This window comes from Ammodytes marinus, assembly GCF_949987685.1.
Source record: "Ammodytes marinus genome assembly, chromosome: 20".
NCBI lineage: Eukaryota > Metazoa > Chordata > Actinopteri > Uranoscopiformes > Ammodytidae > Ammodytes > Ammodytes marinus.
In genome coordinates this window covers 26,444,452-26,456,588 of record NC_137224.1, presented here as the reverse complement: position 1 = coordinate 26,456,588, position 12,137 = coordinate 26,444,452, and positions in this window count along the sequence as shown.

The window sequence follows — 12,137 nt, the reverse complement described above, 5'->3', positions numbered from 1 at the left end:
GTCCTAACGCAACCGATTCCTCCACCTGGTGGAATCCCGTTCTGCTAACCGGACCGACACCAGAGGGTCCGACCCCACTCTGCCAGAGGGTACCACGGGTGAGAGTCAGAACGTCTGCCAACGCTCCACCCTTAAAGCCATTGGACACAGAGCTACGTCATGAAGATCCACAACAGGACAGGGTCCAGCCTCACGCCACGAAGGAAGCACCGCGGACCAAGAAGGACACACCTACTCCTCTCCCATCTCTTCTCCCCCTCCCTTCTTCCCCCCTCCCCGCTCCTCTTCCCTCCTCCTCTTCCCTTTCCCTCTCCATCCCCCGTCTTCTCCCTCTCCCCCTTATAACCCCCTCCTCCTCCTCCTCCTCCTCCCCCCCCCCCCCCCCTCCCCTCCCTTCAGTCCCCAGTCCCCCATTCCTCTCTGCCTCTTCTCTCTTCCAGCTCACGTCCACGCCCCTCCTCTTCAGGACAGACCTTCCCTACGGATGTGGAGGCACCTGGAACCCATCCCACGAGCACTGCTCTTCACAATGATGACTGCGACTCCATGGAGCTTTGGTCGGAGGCCAACGCTCCCCGCATGCCAACCGCCGAGGGGCCCACGGTCCCCGTTACAATTGACAGTGACAGTTCCACACCATCCAGTCCACAACCGGGGCCCAGCAGGTTACCCTCGCCTACCCTCACTCCACCTATTCTCATAGAGAACACTCACACCACACCCAACACAGGCACATCTGCATCACAACCCAAGCTATTATTCTCACCAGTCTACAGACCACATAGACATCTCAGCACAGGCAAAAACAGAGTCAAGGACTGGTTCCTCACCCCCACTAAGAAGTGGGTCATCATGGGGGACTCCAACCTCAATCGCATACCACCCTTCCAAGAGCCCGACCTCCAGATCGAGTCCTATCCGGGTGCAACGTTTAGGCATGCTGAAGCCATACTGGCAAAAACCACACACACTGACATTGTTGAGTCACTCGTGCTGTCCTTTGGCATCAATGACAGAGCTCAGAGGACAGAGGGGGCACTGATCGGCCACATACAGAGGGCTGTGAGAATGGCCACTCTTGCTTTTCCCCACGCCCTCATACTAATACCCGAACTGAATTTCTCTGAGTCCCTTCCAGAGGATGAACAACGCAACCTGAGACGGCTCAACCAACACATCGTCAGACAGTTCAACTTCATCCCCAGACTGCAGCAGAAGAGCTTCCAGGCTGAGGAAGACGGCGTCCACTGGACCATCCCCACCGCCAGGAAGATCCTCAAAGAATGGGTTGATATGTTAAAAGCAAACGCCCCGTGAAAACTGTTTTGTCTACGGGGTTTAAGAATGTCATTGTGTTAGCGCAGAAGTTTAACATTACTGCAGCTCAACTCTCCCTGCTTAACAAAGGCCTTAATTTTATACCGATCATCAGAGGAGAAAAAAATGTTAAAAATCAAACACAAATTGACATCAGAACCTACCATAGGAGACTCAAATTAGCTGCACATTTTGAGCACACTAGGGAAACTAGTCCACTCCCATTTATGCCAAAATCCACATGGGTACCACCAGAACCAACCGTGCCTTGGCCCTTAAGGCAACTAATACAGTCAGACGTGGAATGGTTCGACAACCACTACGTTGCCAAATGCAACACGACTAACCTAGATCAATTTGAACTGGAAGCCCTTAAACAACTAAAAAGCAACAAAAATATAGTCATCAAACCAGCTGATAAAGGCAGCTCTGTTGTCGTTTTGGACAGAGAGCAATACCTGTGGGAGGGTTACAGGCAACTTAATGACACAAAGTACTATAAAAGCCTTAAGAAGCCTATCTTTAAGGACACTATTCCTTTAGTCACAGAAATACTCCAAAAACTGCAAACCAAAAAGTTCATCAATGCCAAACAGAGGTCCTTTTTGATGGGGGATGCCGAACCCAGACCTAGGCTATTTTATATGTTGCCAAAAATACACAAGGCCAGAGACAAGTGGAGCCTTCCCAATGTAATTCCACCTGGAAGGCCCATTGTCTCGGATTGTGGTAGTGAGACATATGCCACAGCCCATTTTGTGGAGACATACCTCAATCCCATATCTATCAAACATCCCAGTTACATTAAAGACACATACGACTTTGTCAACAAAATTAAACTACTGCACATTCCAGCTGATGCCTTCCTGTTCACCATGGATGTGGACAGCCTTTACACAAATATCAACACAGACCAAGGCATGGAGGCGGTCAAAAATACCTTTCAGTTATATCCAGATTCCAAACGTCCAGATAAGGAAATATTACAACTCTTATACCTTAACCTTACCAGAAACGACTTTGAATTTGACGATAAATACTTTTTACAAATATCAGGCACGGCCATGGGTAAAAAATTTGCTCCCTCTTTTGCCAATATTTTCATGGCCCAGTGGGAACAATCAGCCTTATCACAGGCTCCCATTAAACCCTTATATTACTATAGATACCTAGATGATATTTGGGGAGTGTGGACACACTCTTTACAGGAGTTTGATACATTCTGCAATTTTCTGAACAACTTTAACAGTTCCATCACCATTAAATCAACACACAGTCTCACTGAGGTGGATTTTCTGGACACGACAACCTTTAAGGGCCCTAATTTCCAGCAAACAAACAGATTGGACATTAAAGTGTTCTTTAAAGCAACAGACACACATGCTCTATTGAATAAAAGCAGCCACCATCCCAAGCACACTTTTGCGGGCTTGGTCAAATCCCAATTTTTAAGATTCCACAGAATCTGCACAAGAATAGAGGACTTTGGGTTTGCCGTGAGGGTGCTGTGCAAGGTCTTGTCCACCAGAGGGTACTCTTGGTCTTTCCTTAGACAGGTCTACAGTACTTTCAAAACAACTAAACCAATTAACGTGGACCCCATGATACCACTGGTCATATTCTACTCGGAGTCTGCCACTAAATTGGCCAGAGCCTTTAAGAATAATTTCAAAATACTCCAGGAACAAGGTGGTCTATTGGTGGACCACAGAATAATCACGGCCTACAAGAAGAACAACAATATACAGGATATACTCATTAAAGCCAAATTAACACCGTTGACTCAGAAGACTGAGGCTGCTCGCACTGAGTTTTACAAATTTGAACCCTGGGCATACAACAAACACACCAACCAGGTGTTCGCCACCCAAAAAAGTACCAACACTAAAACTAAAAATTGCATATATCTCATAAGTTGTCTCACGTGCTCGATGCAATATGTAGGTGAAACTGGCAATACACTACTGACACGATTCACCCAACATAGATATAACATCAGCCGTAAAAAAGACACTCACCTGCCCTTGGTTAGCCATTTCATTGAGCACGGGTGGAATAATCTGACCACTACTATCTTAGAGGCAAATCCCAATTGGTCCAAGAAACAGAGGAAATATCTGGAAAGACAATGGATTCACAAGTTGAACACCCGTCTCCCCTTTGGCCTCAATGAGAAATAACTCCACAACATGATAATATAATATAATAACATAACAATAATCATATCAAATTTGATAATATATATACAAAAAAACTTTATGTTATCATTTCTACTCTAATACCACCAGGCCTTGATAGGAGATAGATATCATTACATACATAGATATTAGCGAGTACACTAACCAGTGGGCAGTCTTTGACTGTCTGCTGTCCTCTCTTAACCTAACCCCGTCAGTGCTGTTTTTATGTTTTGTCATAATATTTATTTCCACATCGAGTGACATTATCCGGCGGTCTCCCCGGGTAGTGTCTTAGTCATGTTGGTTACGAGGGAACACTTTTGTGTCTACCACCTCAAACCTGAAGTTACTTTTATTTCTCTTTTTTCACTTTTCCATGTCCATTGCATGTACAGTATTACCACCGTACGTGTCATTGAGATATAGTCAGACACATAGACTGAGCGATCACTGTCACATCTACCTTTCTATATCTCAAGTTTGTTTTATTTCTCTTTTTTCAGTTTTCCATCTCCATCTCATGTAAAGTATCATTACCATACATGTCATTGGGATATAGCTATGTAATATATGTTTCTATATATTCAGGTAACACTCTTGTGTCCACCACCACTAATCCAAAGTTAATTTTGTTTTTCTTTGTTCTATTTCACATATCCATCTCATGTAAAGGATTACCATCGTGCATGACATTGGGATATAGTAACATATGTAGATGGGCTGTACACTGCCATTGTCACCTCTCTATATTTGAAGTTAATTTTTTTTCATTTTGTTCAATTTTCCACATCCTTTTCATGTCAAGTATTATTACCATACATGTCATCGTGATATAACTGTGTGATATATGTTCCTATATATTGAGGTAACACTTTGGTGTCCACCACCGCTATCTAAAGTTATTTTTTTTCTTTTTGTTCTATTTTGCATGTCCATCTCATGTAAAGTATCACCACCTACATGACATTGGGACATAGTTATATTTATTTCAATATCTATCACGTATACCTACTGTGTAAATGCATAATATGCTTACATATGACTATAGGAAAATGATGTTTCTGAAAGGCCTGTACGAAGCATGTCACCACTCACGATATCCATGATGATCACCCTCTACCCGCTATGGTCCACATCGGCCACGGGTCCAATATAGTCCATTGACGTGGCAATTTTTGTATTGGTGCACAGTATCCCTACGTGCCTAATCCTAAGTCACAGACCCCCCAATTAGATTGTTATTATTATTATTTATTAGTGGAGGTTAACACCTTCCCTTCCCCTTACTCTAAACCTAACCATTCGGGCCTTATGCCTAATCCTAAATTCACATCCATCCATTTCATTCATGTAGTCTTCATTTTCCCCACAATTGGCTTCCATTATTCACGCAGGAGCTTCTGGACTCCTGGAGTCCCTGAATGCAACCATTCACCGGCTCAAACCACCTTTTCTTCAAATTTCCGAGGGCCCCTGAATGCAACCATTTCCGGTCCAATTTTTTACAATTAGTTTATATCCAGTTTAATATAATTTTATTTTTTAGGTCTGCGCCCCCCTCTGGGGTCTAGACATTTTTCTAATCCCTTTCCCCTTGGGAAATTTTATTTCTTTACTTTTAATTCGTCCGGGATATCGCTAACTTTAGAGGTCACGGGGTGAAAGGTATATCCGCCCAACCCCCGCCTTCATCTCCCTCTTTCACTCTGGTCTTCATGCTGGAAGCACACCAATTAGCGCTCGTACAGGTACTTTCTCAAGATTGCTAGGCTGATGAAGGTTTTTTTGTAACCGAAACGTCCCGCCGTTATATTGCAACTGTAAATAAACAAATCAACTTGATTAACATCATCTTCCGATCTTTTTTCGATTTTTAATAATTTTTTTCACACAACATTCTTGCTAATTACCACGAGCTAACACCACTGGTGCGTTATAACACCTTACTATGGATGAACGCTACAACCCACATGAATGGACCAAAGTCCAGAGCAGGAGATCTGGTAGGACCCGCTTTAAAGCTCCCTATATTAATCGCAATCGACATTATTCACCGGAGAATGACGAAGTTCGCCATCACTCATCTGATAAAAACGAGGTCCGTCAAGACTACAAAAATGGCGGCGCCCATAGCCCGGAGCGCGCGCCATCTTACGCTCAAGCGGTCAGATGGGGCCCGCGTAGACCTTATTCTTCACCGGAGTCTACCGGAACCAGGTACGAACACCCACGTCACGGGCCTAGACCTGCACCATGGCAAGCGCCTAGGGTTGAACATTACTCCAGATGGAGCCACGATGATCAATACCATGATTATATATCCTCACCAGAGAGGTACTATCACCGTGGCTATCCACACACTGCTAGATATCACAGTGGGGGGAGATATGATGATCGCCCATACGGCACCACCAGCAGAGATGGGTCACGGTACAGACCACCATCTAGTCCCCTTGATGTCGGGCGTCCCGCACCTGCTGCGCCGCCGCCTCTGATGCGACCTTCCAGACCTCATAGACGCAGTACGCCACCTCCCAGGGCGCGTCCGAGCACGCCGCCCCCTCGATTCCGACCACCCAGGGGTCGCCGACCGACCACGCCGCCCCCCCAGGTTCGTGGGCCCAGGGGAGCCAGACCAGGCACGCCACCACCGCGTGATCGACCACCTAGGGGTCGTAGACCGACCACGCCGCCCCCCCATACCCGTGGGCGCAGGGCAACCAGGCCAGGTACGCCACCACCACGTAATCGACCACCGAGGGGTCGCAGACCGGCTACGCCTCCACCACACTACAGAAGCGACCCGGATTTCGCAGCCAAGGCCAGGGTGACATGCAGGCTCATCAAAGCCACACATCACATGTCCAACATCAGCGGTAGGTCTATCCCCATCGCAATCGACAAACTCACCACCAAATTGGCGACTTCGATTAAACCAGCAGCGCCCAACCCCACCACCACTTCCCTCATAGAGGCCAACGCCAAGCAGTGGGAACAGGAGACGCTGCTAATTCTCAAGGATCATTACCAAGAGTGCTTGGACACAGACCTAGAGATCATGACCCATGTCGGTGGCGTCGACTGGCAACAACCTTTTGGGGTGGCCACCACGTGGGCTAAGAAACAGCTGGGACAAAGGCTCTTACAACGCACTCTAGACAAAGTCCATTCCATGCTGTCTAATGCGCTGTCTATTCCAGAGGTCAGACCCACCCCCAGATCAACCAACACAGGGTCAGCCCCTCCGGGCCAACACCACGTCTTCACCAGACCCATGCAGGCGGTGCAGAAACGTCGCCACATCAACCCTCCAGACACAGAGGGTCCTAACGCAACCGATTCCTCCACCTGGTGGAATCCCGTTCTGCTAACCGGACCGACACCAGAGGGTCCGACCCCACTCTGCCAGAGGGTACCACGGGTGAGAGTCAGAACGTCTGCCAACGCTCCACCCTTAAAGCCATTGGACACAGAGCTACGTCATGAAGATCCACAACAGGACAGGGTCCAGCCTCACGCCACGAAGGAAGCACCGCGGACCAAGAAGGACACACCTACTCCTCTCCCATCTCTTCTCCCCCTCCCTTCTTCCCCCCTCCCCGCTCCTCTTCCCTCCTCCTCTTCCCTTTCCCTCTCCATCCCCCGTCTTCTCCCTCTCCCCCTTATAACCCCCTCCTCCTCCTCCTCCTCCTCCCCCCCCCCCCCCCCTCCCCTCCCTTCAGTCCCCAGTCCCCCATTCCTCTCTGCCTCTTCTCTCTTCCAGCTCACGTCCACGCCCCTCCTCTTCAGGACAGACCTTCCCTACGGATGTGGAGGCACCTGGAACCCATCCCACGAGCACTGCTCTTCACAATGATGACTGCGACTCCATGGAGCTTTGGTCGGAGGCCAACGCTCCCCGCATGCCAACCGCCGAGGGGCCCACGGTCCCCGTTACAATTGACAGTGACAGTTCCACACCATCCAGTCCACAACCGGGGCCCAGCAGGTTACCCTCGCCTACCCTCACTCCACCTATTCTCATAGAGAACACTCACACCACACCCAACACAGGCACATCTGCATCACAACCCAAGCTATTATTCTCACCAGTCTACAGACCACATAGACATCTCAGCACAGGCAAAAACAGAGTCAAGGACTGGTTCCTCACCCCCACTAAGAAGTGGGTCATCATGGGGGACTCCAACCTCAATCGCATACCACCCTTCCAAGAGCCCGACCTCCAGATCGAGTCCTATCCGGGTGCAACGTTTAGGCATGCTGAAGCCATACTGGCAAAAACCACACACACTGACATTGTTGAGTCACTCGTGCTGTCCTTTGGCATCAATGACAGAGCTCAGAGGACAGAGGGGGCACTGATCGGCCACATACAGAGGGCTGTGAGAATGGCCACTCTTGCTTTTCCCCACGCCCTCATACTAATACCCGAACTGAATTTCTCTGAGTCCCTTCCAGAGGATGAACAACGCAACCTGAGACGGCTCAACCAACACATCGTCAGACAGTTCAACTTCATCCCCAGACTGCAGCAGAAGAGCTTCCAGGCTGAGGAAGACGGCGTCCACTGGACCATCCCCACCGCCAGGAAGATCCTCAAAGAATGGGTTGATATGTTAAAAGCAAACGCCCCGTGAAAACTGTTTTGTCTACGGGGTTTAAGAATGTCATTGTGTTAGCGCAGAAGTTTAACATTACTGCAGCTCAACTCTCCCTGCTTAACAAAGGCCTTAATTTTATACCGATCATCAGAGGAGAAAAAAATGTTAAAAATCAAACACAAATTGACATCAGAACCTACCATAGGAGACTCAAATTAGCTGCACATTTTGAGCACACTAGGGAAACTAGTCCACTCCCATTTATGCCAAAATCCACATGGGTACCACCAGAACCAACCGTGCCTTGGCCCTTAAGGCAACTAATACAGTCAGACGTGGAATGGTTCGACAACCACTACGTTGCCAAATGCAACACGACTAACCTAGATCAATTTGAACTGGAAGCCCTTAAACAACTAAAAAGCAACAAAAATATAGTCATCAAACCAGCTGATAAAGGCAGCTCTGTTGTCGTTTTGGACAGAGAGCAATACCTGTGGGAGGGTTACAGGCAACTTAATGACACAAAGTACTATAAAAGCCTTAAGAAGCCTATCTTTAAGGACACTATTCCTTTAGTCACAGAAATACTCCAAAAACTGCAAACCAAAAAGTTCATCAATGCCAAACAGAGGTCCTTTTTGATGGGGGATGCCGAACCCAGACCTAGGCTATTTTATATGTTGCCAAAAATACACAAGGCCAGAGACAAGTGGAGCCTTCCCAATGTAATTCCACCTGGAAGGCCCATTGTCTCGGATTGTGGTAGTGAGACATATGCCACAGCCCATTTTGTGGAGACATACCTCAATCCCATATCTATCAAACATCCCAGTTACATTAAAGACACATACGACTTTGTCAACAAAATTAAACTACTGCACATTCCAGCTGATGCCTTCCTGTTCACCATGGATGTGGACAGCCTTTACACAAATATCAACACAGACCAAGGCATGGAGGCGGTCAAAAATACCTTTCAGTTATATCCAGATTCCAAACGTCCAGATAAGGAAATATTACAACTCTTATACCTTAACCTTACCAGAAACGACTTTGAATTTGACGATAAATACTTTTTACAAATATCAGGCACGGCCATGGGTAAAAAATTTGCTCCCTCTTTTGCCAATATTTTCATGGCCCAGTGGGAACAATCAGCCTTATCACAGGCTCCCATTAAACCCTTATATTACTATAGATACCTAGATGATATTTGGGGAGTGTGGACACACTCTTTACAGGAGTTTGATACATTCTGCAATTTTCTGAACAACTTTAACAGTTCCATCACCATTAAATCAACACACAGTCTCACTGAGGTGGATTTTCTGGACACGACAACCTTTAAGGGCCCTAATTTCCAGCAAACAAACAGATTGGACATTAAAGTGTTCTTTAAAGCAACAGACACACATGCTCTATTGAATAAAAGCAGCCACCATCCCAAGCACACTTTTGCGGGCTTGGTCAAATCCCAATTTTTAAGATTCCACAGAATCTGCACAAGAATAGAGGACTTTGGGTTTGCCGTGAGGGTGCTGTGCAAGGTCTTGTCCACCAGAGGGTACTCTTGGTCTTTCCTTAGACAGGTCTACAGTACTTTCAAAACAACTAAACCAATTAACGTGGACCCCATGATACCACTGGTCATATTCTACTCGGAGTCTGCCACTAAATTGGCCAGAGCCTTTAAGAATAATTTCAAAATACTCCAGGAACAAGGTGGTCTATTGGTGGACCACAGAATAATCACGGCCTACAAGAAGAACAACAATATACAGGATATACTCATTAAAGCCAAATTAACACCGTTGACTCAGAAGACTGAGGCTGCTCGCACTGAGTTTTACAAATTTGAACCCTGGGCATACAACAAACACACCAACCAGGTGTTCGCCACCCAAAAAAGTACCAACACTAAAACTAAAAATTGCATATATCTCATAAGTTGTCTCACGTGCTCGATGCAATATGTAGGTGAAACTGGCAATACACTACTGACACGATTCACCCAACATAGATATAACATCAGCCGTAAAAAAGACACTCACCTGCCCTTGGTTAGCCATTTCATTGAGCACGGGTGGAATAATCTGACCACTACTATCTTAGAGGCAAATCCCAATTGGTCCAAGAAACAGAGGAAATATCTGGAAAGACAATGGATTCACAAGTTGAACACCCGTCTCCCCTTTGGCCTCAATGAGAAATAACTCCACAACATGATAATATAATATAATAACATAACAATAATCATATCAAATTTGATAATATATATACAAAAAAACTTTATGTTATCATTTCTACTCTAATACCACCAGGCCTTGATAGGAGATAGATATCATTACATACATAGATATTAGCGAGTACACTAACCAGTGGGCAGTCTTTGACTGTCTGCTGTCCTCTCTTAACCTAACCCCGTCAGTGCTGTTTTTATGTTTTGTCATAATATTTATTTCCACATCGAGTGACATTATCCGGCGGTCTCCCCGGGTAGTGTCTTAGTCATGTTGGTTACGAGGGAACACTTTTGTGTCTACCACCTCAAACCTGAAGTTACTTTTATTTCTCTTTTTTCACTTTTCCATGTCCATTGCATGTACAGTATTACCACCGTACGTGTCATTGAGATATAGTCAGACACATAGACTGAGCGATCACTGTCACATCTACCTTTCTATATCTCAAGTTTGTTTTATTTCTCTTTTTTCAGTTTTCCATCTCCATCTCATGTAAAGTATCATTACCATACATGTCATTGGGATATAGCTATGTAATATATGTTTCTATATATTCAGGTAACACTCTTGTGTCCACCACCACTAATCCAAAGTTAATTTTGTTTTTCTTTGTTCTATTTCACATATCCATCTCATGTAAAGGATTACCATCGTGCATGACATTGGGATATAGTAACATATGTAGATGGGCTGTACACTGCCATTGTCACCTCTCTATATTTGAAGTTAATTTTTTTTCATTTTGTTCAATTTTCCACATCCTTTTCATGTCAAGTATTATTACCATACATGTCATCGTGATATAACTGTGTGATATATGTTCCTATATATTGAGGTAACACTTTGGTGTCCACCACCGCTATCTAAAGTTATTTTTTTTCTTTTTGTTCTATTTTGCATGTCCATCTCATGTAAAGTATCACCACCTACATGACATTGGGACATAGTTATATTTATTTCAATATCTATCACGTATACCTACTGTGTAAATGCATAATATGCTTACATATGACTATAGGAAAATGATGTTTCTGAAAGGCCTGTACGAAGCATGTCACCACTCACGATATCCATGATGATCACCCTCTACCCGCTATGGTCCACATCGGCCACGGGTCCAATATAGTCCATTGACGTGGCAATTTTTGTATTGGTGCACAGTATCCCTACGTGCCTAATCCTAAGTCACAGACCCCCCAATTAGATTGTTATTATTATTATTTATTAGTGGAGGTTAACACCTTCCCTTCCCCTTACTCTAAACCTAACCATTCGGGCCTTATGCCTAATCCTAAATTCACATCCATCCATTTCATTCATGTAGTCTTCATTTTCCCCACAATTGGCTTCCATTATTCACGCAGGAGCTTCTGGACTCCTGGAGTCCCTGAATGCAACCATTCACCGGCTCAAACCACCTTTTCTTCAAATTTCCGAGGGCCCCTGAATGCAACCATTTCCGGTCCAATTTTTTACAATTAGTTTATATCCAGTTTAATATAATTTTATTTTTTAGGTCTGCGCCCCCCTCTGGGGTCTAGACATTTTTCTAATCCCTTTCCCCTTGGGAAATTTTATTTCTTTACTTTTAATTCGTCCGGGATATCGCTAACTTTAGAGGTCACGGGGTGAAAGGTATATCCGCCCAACCCCCGCCTTCATCTCCCTCTTTCACTCTGGTCTTCATGCTGGAAGCACACCAATTAGCGCTCGTACAGGTACTTTCTCAAGATTGCTAGGCTGATGAAGGTTTTTTTGTAACCGAAACGTCCCGCCGTTATATTGCAACT